This window comes from Triticum dicoccoides, chromosome 7B (assembly GCF_002162155.2).
Source record: "Triticum dicoccoides isolate Atlit2015 ecotype Zavitan chromosome 7B, WEW_v2.0, whole genome shotgun sequence".
In the NCBI taxonomy this organism is placed as follows: Eukaryota; Viridiplantae; Streptophyta; class Magnoliopsida; order Poales; family Poaceae; genus Triticum; species Triticum dicoccoides.
This window is the reverse complement of record NC_041393.1, coordinates 43,328,333-43,339,327: the sequence shown is the minus strand read 5'-3', so window position 1 is coordinate 43,339,327 and position 10,995 is coordinate 43,328,333. Positions and strand designations below refer to the sequence as shown.

Genomic DNA, 10,995 nt, shown 5'->3' with positions numbered 1-10,995 from the left:
ACGCCACCCCGCCGCCTCCCTCTGCCCGCGAGAACGCCACCCCGCCGCCTCCCTCGACCCACGGGAACACAAACCCGTCCTTCTCCATGCCGGCGTCGGCGGCGGCCCGTGGCTCGCCCGCGCCCTAACCCTAAATCCAACGGGGGAGGGGAAGACAACAACGAAATGGAAAGCTCGAGGGGAGAGTTACCATCCGGGGGGGCATAGATTGCCAGAGAATCAAGATCCGCCCTGGGCCACCGCCGCCGCCACCGCCGCTCCTAATCTCCAGGCGCGAACAAGCCCGTCGCCCACCGGTCGCCCTGCCTCGAAATGAACCCCCGAGCAGTTGCAGCAAAATCACCCGGAAAGGGATAACCCCGTGCACGTTAAAAAAATAGGAGTCTGGTAACACGTGGCGCAACAGTGTCCTTGGATCAAAAAGAGATCCAACGCACGGGGCGCGACCGGCGCAACAGTTCGGTCGGCGCCCCGGTCACAAACACTTACCTTTCTTTTATGTCCCTGTTTGTAAAGGCCTTCTGTCCCGATTTAGGAACCGAGATTAAAAGGTCGTTACTAATGCCCTTGGTCCTTAGTCCCGGTTCTTATACGAACCAAGACAGATGGGCCTCCACGTGGCCGTTGCGGCCACAACTCAGGTAGGGGGGTCTTTGGTCCCGGTTGGTGACACCAACTGGGACCAAAAGGCATCCACACGTCAGCAGCTGGTTGGAGCTGAGGTTTTTTTTGAAAGGGCTGGTTTAGGGGTTTTGGGGGTTAATTTAGGTTGTTATTATCTAGCTAATAGAGAGAAGTGTCCTCTCTTATATCTCCGTGCTTGGTTTACCAACGCTACTGCTATGCCTAAACATGGCTTAGATTGAAGTGAAGGCAACATGTGGTGCATGTCGAAAGTAATACTAATCCTAACTTGATCAAGTTTGTATTGTACTACTATAAGAATGGGTTACACTTTGAGAATTGTACAACTTTATTTCAAAATTCACACCATGATGGGTCCTTAGGTGAATTTTCTTTGTTTCCATACTTTCATGGTCTTCAAAACCCATCCTCTCCAAGACATAGCGTCTTACATAGCATGGGATAAGCTAGTCGAACTGGAAAAGATGAAAAGTACATGTTGAAATAGTTGAAGTCGTGCTTAATTACGAAAAAACACTTGTCGTCGTTGCGTATCGTTTCAACATCGAAGGTCTCCTTGAGCTTAATGCTGAAGCGCCAATCTTCGTCCAGCTCAAGGAACCTGTCGCACATACCTCGGTCGTCGTGGCACCAGTTGCACTCACCCAGGCGGTTTTCGTCGTCTGAGTATGACATTTACTATGTTCATAATTCAAATATTAAACTTGTACAGTTAAATATATGTACTAAAAACCTAAATTAGATCATTATTATTCATCACGGGTTGACTATCGGTCTGTCGAGCCTTTTCTTGAAAACTCTCAACACGGGAATGAAGGAGAAGCTACCCCCACGATAACAGTCGGGATTCTTCTCCTCTCATATATATATGGTTGGAGACTCTCCCTCACTGATTCCTCTTTGACATTTGCGACCGTCGATGATGGTAGCTCCTCCTTTCGTTCCCGAGTGCATTACAAAAAATTGTCTAGCACACGGAAATGAAGGAGAAGCTACCCTCACGACAACGGTCAGGATTCTTCGTCCTCTCATATATGGTGGAGACTCGACAGACTTAAAGTCAACCCGAGGACTCATATTATAGGACTCATATATATTGACATGGAGATTTGGCTGGTCTCACCTCGAGGTCGGAGGGGGGTCGGTGACGGGGACGACGGCGTGGATGATGGAGGGGGCTCCTAGATTTTTATAAAAACAAAAACCCTCTAAGCTATCAAGCAATCAAATGCATACTCCTTGCATAGTGCTCTCCAATTTTAGCATTCAAAGCAGGAGTACTTTTCCAATTTGAGCATTCAATGAGCAAAACCAAATCGTAAAATAAAGTAGTATTCAAATTAGCATGCATTCAATTATAAGCAAAACTACATCATCTCTTGTGTTCATACATCATTGAATATTATCACTAATACTCCTCGAATACTATCATACATATAGCATCACTAATACAGCTAGAACCGTAGCGCCCGACGGGTATCGGCGCGGGCGGTGGACACCCAAAGAGAAGGAACCATCACATGATCATAGCTCCAGTGAGATCCCTAAAGAACCTGTCATGTATTGTCGAACCTGCCCTCCAAAGCAACCATGTACTGACGGATGTGCTCGTCCTCCTCGCTGACATGGTGACGTACCACCTCCATGGTGTCCGGAAGCCTGGAGGAGCTAAGCCGTGGGAGTTTTAATAGTAGTCGATCAAGCCCTCAAATACTAGTGCTGATGCTTCAAGAAAATTGCCTGACTTGTCTCGACAAACCACAGCCGCCAACCTCTTCTCTCCTAGAGTTGATATTGCACCATCATAGTTAATCTTCACGACTTCTCCCTCAGGCGGTAGCCATGCACATGCTCTCAGTGCAGCAGACGCCGGCGACGATCGCCCCTTTTGAACTTCAACAATGTCTAGTTCCTCCAAGAATCGCCTAATGAAGCTCATGGTTGACAGTGGGCTTTGAAACTTGTTCTCGTGAATTGCTTTCCGGTGATCCCACCATATTGCCCACATCGTCACGAGAATACACATTAAATCTTGTTGTCTTGTTGATTCAAACAGCCAAAACAACCATAGTCGTGCATCAATATGTTGCACTAGTAGAAAAAGGGTCTAATGTGCAGCTCATTAGTCCCGGTTTGAAATTGAGCTAGCACTAATGTGACCATTAGTGACGGTTCCAACGGCTAGGAGGGCCGCTCTCTGTAGTACCGGTTCGTGGCGAACCATTAGCACCGGTTCATGCAACGAACTAGTAATAAAGAGAGTGGTGGTAGGATGTTGTCAGACTGGGGCCCCTCCAGCATCTTTAGTACCGGTTCGTGCCATGAACCGGTACTACAGGTCATCCTACATATAAACCTTTTGTCTAGCTTGCTCTGTTCTTCCCCCTTTCCCCTCTCCTTTCAGTTCTTCCCCTCTTCCCCTCGAGCTCATCACACATTTTGCCCAAATTTTGTCAAGATTTGAAGGCCCCCATCCATTCAAGTGATCACAATGGTTAGCAAATTTGTCCTTTCATCTCGCTAGATTAGCTCTTGCAATGCTTTATATAGTGATTAATTTGCGGGTTTTAGTAATTTGGAAGGAATTATATGTGGTAGTTTATTTGATTTATATGCAATTTGAGCTTAACACTACTAGGGAAAACCCTAGTAGTAGCGTGGGTTTTGTGCCCACTAGTAGCGCGGGAGACCGCGCTACTAATAAGGCGCTACAACTATTACTTAGCAGTAGCGCATGCCTACACGCGCTACTGCTAAGACACATAGCCGCATCGTGTGTTCTCTCCCTCGCTACTGCTAATCTAGCTAGTGGCAGCGTGTTTACTATCCATCGCTACTAGTATTCTTTTTTTATTATTTTTTATTTTGAGTGTATTTATACACTGTTATACAAATTTTGCTACAATACCAATTATGAGGTTTATATCATTATGTCCATAACAGTGTGTCAAATGAAGGTGGATTAGGTTCAAGTGGAGGCAATATGTGGTGCATGTCAAAAGTATACTACTAATCCAAACTTGATCTAGTTTGGACTAGTAGTACTCTCGATGTGCACCACATGTTGCCTCCACTTGAATCTAATCCGCCAGCACAAGCTATTTAATCATCGTCATAGTCATTACCACCAACAGTAGTTATTTAATCATCATAGTCATAGTTTAGCACATCATCATCTTCAAACTCATTCTAGCTAGCTAATCACCACCAGCACTAGCCGCGGAAGCTATCTAATCACCACCAACACTAGCTAATAATAATCATGATAGTCATTACCACCAACACTAGCTATTTAATCATCATAGTCATAGTGTAGCACATCATTATCTTCAAACTCATTTCTAGCTAGCTAATCACTCCTGCTGCTCTCTCTCAAGTAAAATAACATAAAACATGTGTAGCACTCCTGCTTCATCAAGTTGGAGCATGCAGATGAACCTGTCTCCTAATCGTGGGTTGCGCTTCTGATTGTTGCCTCCTAGTACTTCCCTGTGGTCGTTCACGATTTTGCTCCAGTCTTTCACTATTAAGCATTCGTCGCTATTAGAAATCCTGAATGCACTAAAGTGCATTGTAGGATATCTTGGTCGTAAGCTAACAATTCTCATGCGACCTTTAGTCTCGATCCAATGAGGCACAACATTCAGCGGTAGTCCCTGTTGAAGAACATCGTATAGTAATAGACTTAGCAATGAAGTTTAGCTTAAAAAATATTGTATGCAAAAGATGCACTAAGGATAAATAGTAAAAATCTTACCATCTTTCCTAAATAGATGTGACCGTAGTTCAGTACGAACACTATTGGTCGCACGTTTTGAGTACTAAAAAATTTAAGTCCTGTCGTGGAATTATCACGTCAGATGTCCTAGTGTGAGGACTTAGTCGTGGAGCCATCGCGACTAGGTTAGCTTAGAGGGGTTTAACCGGACAAAGGACACGGGGAGTTTATACTGGTTCGGCCCCTTGCGGTGAAGGTAAAAGCCTACGATCCTGTTGTGGTGGAATTGATGGGGTCTCGATAACCAGGGAGCAAATATCCTTTGCCTAGTTCTCTAGTTGTTGTTTCTTGTCCCTGAACCGCCGCCGGGTCGTCCCTTTATATACATAGATTGACGCCCGGCGGTCTACAGAATCCCGAGGCCGGCTCATACATGTGTCCGGCTCGGTTTCTTCCTTTCCCTATCTTACAACACAAGTTACACATCTCATGGCGGTTTATGTCTACGGGCCCTAATCCGCCATTGGGCTCTGGGCCTCTAAACCTCTGTAGTAAAGCGCCATAGTCTTTGTCTCAATGGGCTTCAATGTAGATGATCACTTATAAGCATAACCCGGCCCCTCCTGGGCGGTTTATACTCAGTAGTTATATCCCCAACAAGTCTAGAAAAATAATGTCTTGACAGTATGAAGATCCTCAAGCCATGAAACATAATGACTTATCTCCTCACAGTTTAGTTCAGCCCTGGGACAGTAGTAGGTCCTGTCTACCAAGCGCTGGACATGTTTGCTTGAACGGAAATAAGCTGTCAATAGAAATTAGTTGTCAACTATTTTTGAATAAATAATATCAAAGACATAAATATGGTTGAGAAACTCACATAATGGTAGAACTGGAGGTGTCTGCACATCGACCCAGATGTCGATATTACCTTCAATATCATCTTCCGGACGAATATCAAAGATGATAACCATACCAGGCCCAAATGCATAAGTCTTGCATAGTGCTTGCCAAGTTTTGCATCCAAAATAGGTATAGGTATCTGTGTTGTATAATTTTGCGTGGAAAATACAATCATGCTCGGTCGTCAAGTAAACTCTCTTTACCTCCATAGTAGTTTTCATAGGACTGAAACCTATCTTATCCAAGACAAAAACTCTTGCATGGCAAGGGATACGCTAGTAGAATAGTTAAAAAAATTATAAGTTGAAGCAAATGAAGCAGATGTCGTGCTTAATTATGAAAAAAGACTTGTCATTGTGACTTACTGTATCCACTTCGAAGTTCTGGTCCATCTTGATGCCGAAGCGCCTATCATCATCTAGGAAGATTCTGTCGCATGTCGCGCTTGTCTTCGCAGTATTTGCAAATACCGAAATCCTTTTCATCATCAGACATTTCATATGTTCATAGTTGAAACATTAATTGAAAATCTATCGAAGACAACTACCAGGATACTCAACACACAAATCCGGGGCACTTGATATTTCCTACATATTCTGGCACAAGTCATGCCAAAATTAACGAAAAAATCTGGTATGACCTTTGCTAAAATAGGACATATCGAGCGCCTGAAATTTGCCAGAACGGAAATGAATCGACACTCCAGCAAAACATAGGCCACTCGGAGGTGTAACCTGCAAACATGACCGGACACTTGGGCAAGCACGTATCCTATTTGAGCAATACAAGATATACATTTCAGAATATCTTATAGGACTCATATTGACATGAGCATTCAATAAGCAAAACCAAATCGTAAAATAAATAAGTTTTCAAATTAGCATGCATTCAATAAGCAAAAGTAAATCATCTCTTGTGTCCGTACATCGTCGAATATTATAACTAATACATCCCAAATAGTATCATACATATAACATCACTAATACAACTAAACCCTAGTGAATGATGGGTATCGGCGCGGGCGGTGGACACCCAAAGAGAAGGAACCATCACAGGATCATAGCTCCAGTGAGATCCCTGGAGAACCTACCAGGTATTGGAGAACCTGTGCTCCAGCGCAAACAAGTAGCGATAGACGTGCGCGTCCTCCTCGCTGACACATTGACGTACCACCTCCGCGGGGTCCTCAAGCCTCTCGACCATCACTGCCCCACGCGACCGCCACCAAAGAAGGTTCGGGCCAACGACGGGCTGACTCCTCACCAAGTTGTGCCCCCAGTAGGTAGCGCCTCCCAGTACTAGCCCAGCAGAGCCCAGTCCCGGACATGGCCCATCTGGTCAAGCAGGTGTCCTCCACCGAGTCGACGACGAGGATGCGGGATAGGCATCATCGACGTCGATGCGGGAAAAATTGCTTTAACTAAAAAAATAACAACAAATGTGACATGTTCAACTAGTTCTATTAATTCAACTAGTTCTTACTAAAAATAAACTTACTATAAATAAAAATAAACTAGTACCTAATTAGTACCTAGTTCTTACTAACTAATTAGTACCTAGGAACTACTACCCTAATTACCATCTAATTTGATGAACCTAGGGGTGGAAAGTGGTAGCGGATATTCCAATTATCCAAATTAAATGTGAAATAAGTGGTCAAATTTTACTCGTTTTATGATTAATCTTAGAAATTATTATGCATTACAATAGTATTTATTCATCATCTAAGAACTCATCATCTAACAAAACATCCGAGCCGCATCTGTATTCGATAACATCCGCATCTGATTCGTTTCCACCCATAGATGAAGCCTAACTAATTTGATGCAACTAAAATTTGAAGAATCCTAGGCAGAGGTAAGGGAGGAGGAGGAGCAGGCGTGCTCACCTCGGGTGCCTGCAGCGAGGGAGGGGCAGGCGGCATCGAGGTCAGGGTCGGGGCTCGGGCGCACGGCGGAGGGCAGCGTTGAGGTCGGGGTCGGGGTGGCGTCGAGGTCACGGTTGGGGGCGGCGTCGAATCCGGGGTCGGGGGTGGCGTCGAGGTCAGGGTTGGGGGCGGCGTCGAATCCGGGGTCGGGGGTGGTGTCGAGGGTGTGCGGAGAGTGATGGGAGAGCGTGCGGCGGCCGACGGGCGACATCAGCGGCGACAACAGAGGAGTTGGATTTGGGGGAAGTGGCTGTGGGGAAGAACGAAACCGTGCGGTTAAGTCAAAAGTAGCAGTAGCGCGTTTCAGGAAGTGCGCTACTGCTAAGTTAGCTACAACGCATTCCCCGATACGCGCTACTGCTATTCCTTTCTCTTTTTTCCCTTTTCCATTTATTTTTCTTTAAAAAAATCCTTTCACCTTTTCTATTTCTTTCATTTTCATTTACTTTTCTATTTGCTTTCCATTTAATTTTATTTCCTTTAGCAGTAGCGCATTTCAGCGTAAACGCGCTGCTTCAAAGCAAGAAGCGGTAGCGCGCTTCGAAGTAGATCGCTACTACTATGTGTAGCCTATCGGCTAAGCCATGGGAATTTTTAATAGTAGCGCGTTTACCATCAGGTGCGATACTGCTACAAATGTATCTGTAGCGCCGTTTACACCAGCGCGCTACTGCTACTTAGCACCAGCGTGCTTTTTTGACACACGCTACTACTAAAGGTTTGTGTATAAGGTTTTCCCCAGTAGTGTAAAATAACTCTTAGTTTGCATATGTAGGTGTGGTTTACTTAGTGCCTTCCAGTCTCTGTCGTAACCACCGTCGATCGTCCGCACCGACCCGTCTCCAGCACCACCTTGTGGTGAGCCTCTTGTTCTTATCTTTTTTATATATAAAAAATCATGTTTGTGTGATTTAGATATATAGCTACTTGTATAATTATCTTACTCGTATGTTGTTTGTTATACATAGTGCCATGGTTTTGATATCCGTCCCTGTTGGCCCTCGTCTGTGTTATGATTCGGATGTGGTATATTCTCTTTTAAAACTATTTGTTGCATTTCGTGTTTATGACGAATTATGCCCATCAAGTTGACATAGATATGTTTATCTAGGAGGTATGTGAACTGGAAATTCCAACCGACCCTATTGTCGAGAAATTAAATTTAGTTGAAAGAGAAAATGAGTATTTGAAAGAAAAATTGAAAAGAATTGAGGGGGAGAAGATGGAATTGGAGTTGCATGTTGCCGATGTCGTCGATGATCACAAGATCAAGATGGAGAAAATGCAGTTGAAGATTAGAAAGATTAGAAAATATGCCATTGATAGTGAGGCTTGGTATCATTATGTTGTTGGATCAATTGTTACCTTAGTTGCGATCTTGATCGCATTTGTTGTTGCATTTAAATGCTTTAGCTAGAGACTTATTTGTATGTTGCATTTAAGTGTTGTATGAACTTTATGTATGAACTTGTATTAATTTGGTCTATTTGGTGGTGTGTAATGAAGATGAGCTGGCAATGGATGTACGATGACTGATGCTGTCCCCAGTTTGTTGATGGCATGCATACTTTTCTGATTGCGGCTCAGGCAAACAAGCGGGTGGATGGTTTTATGCCTTGTCCATGTGTTGGCTGTAAGAATGATCACAATTACTCTAACTCAAGAACCATTCATGTCCACCTGTTTGAGTCTAGTTTCATGCCCCACTATAATGTTTGGACCAAGCACGGAGAAAGAGGGGTTATGATGGAAGACAATGAAGAAGAAGAGGACGGCGATAGCTATCCTGGCCATGGGTTCCCTGGATACGATGATACAACTATGCGAGAAGAAGCTGAAGAAGAGGCATCAGATGAGCCCGCTGATGATCTAGGTCGGGCCATTCCGATGCAAAGAGAAACTACGCAAGTGAAAAGGAGAAGAAGAAGTTGCAGCGCATGTTAGAGGATCACAAGAAATTGTTGTACCCGAATTGCGAAGCTGACAAGAAAAAGCTGGGCACCACACTAGAATTGTTGCAATGGAAGGCAGGGAATGGTGTATCCGATAAAGGATTTGGAAAGTTGCTGGTAATGATAAAGAATATGCTTCCAAAGGACAACGAATTGCCCGAGAGTATGTACGAAGCAAAGAAGGTTGTCTACCCTCTAGGGTTAGAGGTGCAAAAGATACATGCATGCCCTAATGACTGCATCCTCTACCGCGGTGGCTACGAGGATTTGAACGCGTGCCCGGTATGCGTTGCATTGCACTATAAGATTAGCCGCGATGACCCTGGTGATGTCGAGGGCGAGCGCCCCAGGAAGAAGATTCCTGCCAAGGTGATGTGGTATGCTCCTACAATACCACGCTTGAAACGTTTGTTCCAAAACAAAGAGCATGCCAATGCAATGTGATGGCACGGAGAAGACTGTAAGAAAGACGGAAAGTTCAAAGTACCCGCTGATGGGTTGCGGTGGAGAAAAATTGAGAGAAAGTACAGGGAGGAGTTCGCAGGTGACCCAAGGAACGTATGGTTTGGTCTAAGCGTAGATGGCATTAATCCTTTTGGGGAGCAGAGCAGCAACCATAGCACCTGGCCTGTGACTCTATGTTTGTATAACCTTCCTCCTTGGTTGTGCATGAAGCGGAAGTTCATTATGATGTCAGTGCTCATCCAAGGCCCTAAGCAACCCGGCAATGACATTGATGTGTACCTAAAGCCATTAGTTGAAGAACTCTTACACCTGTGGAATGGAAAAGGTGTACGTGCGTGGGATGAGCACAAACAGGAAGAATTTGACCTAAAGGCATTGCCGTTCGTGACAATCAATGATTGGCCTGCTCTCAGTAACCTTTCAGGACAGACAAACAAGGGATACCGTGGATGCACGCACTATTTGGATGATACCGACAGTATATATTTGGATAGTTGTAGGAAGAATGTGTACCTGGGACATCATCGATTTTTTCTGAGCAGGCATCCCGTAAGAAAGAAAGGCAAGCATTTCAAAGGTGAGGTGGATCACCGGACGAAGCCTTGCCACCGTACTGGTGCTGATGTACATGATATGGTGAAGGATTTGAAGGTAATCTTTGGAAAGGGTCCTGGCGGACAACCTGTTCTGAAGGACGCTTACGGACGCGCACCCATGTGAAAGAAGAAATCTATATTTTGGGACCTGCCCTATTGGAAAGACCTAGAGGTCCGCTCCGCAATCAACGTGATGCACGTGATGAAGAATCTTTGCGTGACCCTGCTTGGCTTCTTGGGCATGTATGGGAAGACAAAAGATACACCGGAGGCACAGGAGGACCAGCAACGTATGCACAGAAAAGATGGCATACATCAGGGTCATGCCAGCTACGCTCTTACCAAAGAAGAGAAGGAAATCTTCTTTGAATGCCTACTCAGTAGGAAGGTACCGTCTGGCTTCTCATCGAATATAAAGGGAATAATAAATATGGTAGAGAAAAAGTTCCAGAACCTAAAGTCTCATGACTGCCACGTGATTATGACGCAACTGCTTCCGGTTGCATTGAGGGGGCTTCTACCGGAAAACGTTCGATTAGCCATTGTGAAGCTATGTGCATTCCTCAATGCAATCTCTTAGAAGGTAATCGATCCAGAAATCATACCAAGGTTACAGAATGATTTGGTGCAATGTCTTGTCAGTTTCGAGTTGGTGTTCCCACCATCCTTCTTCAACATCATGATGCACGTCCTAGTTCACCTATGCGAAGAGGTTAACGTTTTGGGTCCTGTATTTCTACACAATTTGTTCCCCTTTGAGAGGTTCATGGGAGTCTTGAAGAAATATGT

At 44.7% G+C, this 10,995-nt stretch overlaps 1 pseudogene; it reads right to left on the bottom strand.

Moving 5' to 3' along the window:
* LOC119338576 overlaps positions 1 to 7,404 on the bottom strand; it is a 13,417-nt pseudogene extending 6,013 nt beyond the window's left edge.
* Between the last annotated feature and the right edge of the window lie 3,591 nt (positions 7,405 to 10,995).